Here is a 3,788-nt window from a genome sequence, read left to right on the forward strand (position 1 = left end):
AGAGTCCTTCAAAGATGCGTGGATTAGATTTAGGTTCTTCCAGCGAGACTGTCCACACCACGGGATTTAACGAAGTGCAGCTGCTAAGCACTTTCTTTCGAGGTCTCGCCTTACAGTATCAAATGGCTCTTGATACGGCGAGTGAAGGAAACTTCACTACTCGAATCCGTTAGAAGCTGTGAGACTTATCGAAAACCTTGCTAACAGCAGCAGCACCAAAAACACTGACTCTGAACGGAAGAAGTCTGTAGCTTCTATCGGGAAGGAACAGATGGACGAAGTAAGAGCTAAGTTAGATGTGGTGCACGAGCTTCTTAGGAAGCAAGTCTGTTTAGCTGAAGGAGAAGTAGCAGATACGGAAGGAGAAGAAAATGTGAACTACATCAGAGGTATCGGATTCCAGAAATTTGGAAACCAGGGCGGAAACAGAAACTTCTTTGGAAATGGTCAAAGAAGTAACCAGAGTTCACAATTTCAAAAACCCTTCAACAACAGCAAAAGCTACTCGAACTCCTACTACCAGAATCCACCACCCCAGACTCAGGAAAGCAAGATCGAAGAAATGCTTGATCGAGTACTGTTGGGACAACAACATATCACCGTGGATTTCAACGGTAAAATAGACTCCGCCTACAACAATCTGAACACCAAAATCGAGACCTTAGGGACTCAGGTGAGAACACTTGAAACACAAGTGATTCAGACTGGCGAAACTATAAAGAGGCAAGAAGCTTTCGCTAGAGAGGCAGGAGCTGACAAAGGAAAACACCACGTAAATGCCATCATAGATGATGATTTCTGGCAAGTGGTGAGACATGAAAAGCTTGAGGAAGGAGACTTCAAAATCGAAAGCTCCATGAGTCTCGGCGGATCCCAATGTGTCGACCGATGTCGATGAACTCGCATCGATCGACAGACCATGACGAAGATCGATGGATGGATTACTCCAGTTATCGATCGACGTCGTCCGCTAAATCGACTGAATGCAATGCAGTTCGAAATCTAACTCATGAGGAATTCTATGATAAAATCGATCGATCGGTTGACCCAACCATCGATCGACAGAGTGAGTCCGACGTCGATCGTCACAACACACCTCCCATCGATCGACAGGCACCTCTGACATACCGAGTGCGGTTACCCTCAGTCGATAATGACTATATCAACGCACTCAAACCACCACCTAAACCAATAGATAGCCCACCCGAACCAAAACCCAACCCTTTAAATAGTTCACCAGAACTAGTTCAAGAAGATCAGGAAACTGAAGGGAGAAGGTTAAGGAAAAGAAAGGAGAAAATTCCTAAGTACCTTAAGAGGGAAGCTAACGATAAGGAGATGGATGGTTTCACTAAAAGAATCCTCAGAATCCCAATCGAAAAACCTTTTGATGAAGCTTACTTCACACACAGGTTGTGGATGTTCTTCAGAGAAACAAAGGTAACTGAGGAAGACATTAGGAGAATGTTTCATCAAGTCAGAGAGAAGATGAGACACAGGATCACATTGTCGAAGAAGAGTGATCCTGGGAAGTTTGCAATACCATGCGTAGTCAAGGGTGTTGAATTTCCCCATTCAATGTGTGACACAGGAGCATCAGTTAGTATCCTCCCTAGGATCATGGCAGACCATCTTGGTTTGACCATCGAACCTTCAACAGAATCCTTCACCTTCGTGGATCTTTCAGAAAAACAATCAGGAGGTATCATAAGAGATCTGGAGGTACAGATTGGTAATGCCCTTGTCCCGGTAGATTTTCATGTCTTGGACATCAAACTTAACTGGAACTCTTCACTTCTGCTTGGAAGATCTTTCCTAGCTACAGTAGGAGCTGTATGTGACATGAACAAAAACAAATTGTGTCTGATGCTGATAGACCCCAACATCCACTACGACCCTATCCGACCTAAGAGAAAAATTATTAATTATGTGGATTACGGGAAAGAACTTGGCTTCATTGGCGCATGCCATTGTGGAGCAGAGTACGAATCAGAGTACGAAACAGAGTACGAAACAGACTCGAATCGATCGAAACCCACCCTTTCCATCGATCGATTCCAATGAGTCAACGGTGACCGATGACCGCAACAAAACGTCGCTCGACGTTGATCAGCCGGTTGACCATTTCGCTCTACCTAATCATTGTTATCCACACTTTGCCTTCCAACCTCCAAGCAAGAGAGGACGTGATGATTATTCCATAGGCAGTTGGGCAGACAGTGGTTTCCATGAAAGTTTTGCAGTTGACACTGTAATTACTTCACCTAACGAGGAACATACAGAAGAATACGATGAGGATTATTGGAAGGAACGTGCAATAGAAATGTCTTTGCAGGATGAAAGATTTGAAACACATAAGTTCACCAACACGTTTCCAACATCGTTCGACGAAGTGCACTCCACATCGGTCGATACCCACCCTCGTCCAGCAAAACAACCGCTCACATCGATCGACACCCATATAGGAACATCGATCGATATTTGCGCCGGAGCAAAAATCCAGGAGCAGGAGAATATTCCCTCTCCAACTAGGTTTATAGATACCTATTTAAAACGTTTTGCACCCCTGAAACCACCTCCACACACCAGAGCAGACACACAAGCAGAAAAGATGAACACTCTTCCGTCTACATCAACAGGAAAATCCATGAAGAGCAATCATCTCAAGAACACAAGTTCTGCAGAAATTATTCTGCCCTCGATCGATGCATCTGTATCAACATCGATCGATACTACTCTTAAACCTAATCTTTCTATTTCTAAATTGAATGATAATGCAAACATTGATTACGGTTTTCTAACACCTGATGCATTTGGTATTTTCAGGGACCCAGATGGCAAACGCACGTGCAATAGATGGAAGGATCTTACAAGTGTCCAGAGAGGACATAGCAGATATCCTTCAAGTGGCCAATGGACCTGACAACCTATTCTCACAGCAACGTGGCACTCCAGACGTCATTCAAACCAATCCAAACAAACACGTAGGAGTCACCGCAACAGAAATCAATCTATATCTATCATGCCAACCAAAAGGCCAAGCATCGATCGACGGGACAACTCAGACATCGATCGACAGGATAACACCAACGTCGACTGATAAGGATGACCAGACGTCGATCGACAGACGTTATGAATTTGGATACCGCGCTTTTGACATGTACGGAGCCAGAAAGTTCACTTGGGAACGAAGGGACGAGTATGGAGTCTACAAAGATGACTGTTGACACGCACGAGGCGTAGCTGGTGAGATGATACCTGTCACAAAGGACGACATCAGGAAATTACAGGAAAGAGCATCTCTTTTTGAAGAGAGCCACATCTGTCTTCCAGAACAAGCCACTTCCTTCACACTCACAAGACTGGCACCAGAACTCTACACCAAAGATGAAATCAATAAGATGGTGACTGGTATTTGTGGAGCTCAGGAAAAACTGGGAGAGGAGCTCAAATCATTGGTAAAAGATACAAATCAACCTTTGGATATAGGCTACAATGAGCTTTTCAGAAGTATGGTAGAAATGAGGACAGAAATTGAGAGTTTACGACAGCAACTTGAGAAGGAAGCCACGATCGACGCACCACATGCACCATCGATCGACGTCAGTCTTCCGACAGCCCAGATCCCTGCAGAACCTCAATGTTCAGCAGAACACAAGGATGAATGGGAAGTCTCATACATCAACACGAGGATAAACGACATGTACTACCCTCTCAACAACAACGTGGACTGGCTGAGCACTAAAATGAGCTACTACAGCAAGATCTGGACACCATTCGCAAGAAGG

At 44.5% G+C, this 3,788-nt stretch overlaps 1 non-coding gene across 1 annotated transcript in view; it reads right to left on the reverse strand.

Annotated features, from left to right (window-relative positions):
• LOC125604945 overlaps positions 1-66 on the reverse strand; it is a 106-nt gene extending 40 nt beyond the window's left edge. The window contains exon 1 of the small nucleolar RNA XR_007336543.1: positions 1-66. This exon is cut by the window's left edge and continues 40 nt beyond it. This is a non-coding gene — a small nucleolar RNA (small nucleolar RNA R71).
• Positions 67-3,788: the final 3,722 nt, after the last annotated feature.

The sequence above is a fragment of the Brassica napus genome, unplaced genomic scaffold (genome assembly GCF_020379485.1).
Source record: "Brassica napus cultivar Da-Ae unplaced genomic scaffold, Da-Ae ScsIHWf_666;HRSCAF=974, whole genome shotgun sequence".
In the NCBI taxonomy this organism is placed as follows: Eukaryota; Viridiplantae; Streptophyta; class Magnoliopsida; order Brassicales; family Brassicaceae; genus Brassica; species Brassica napus.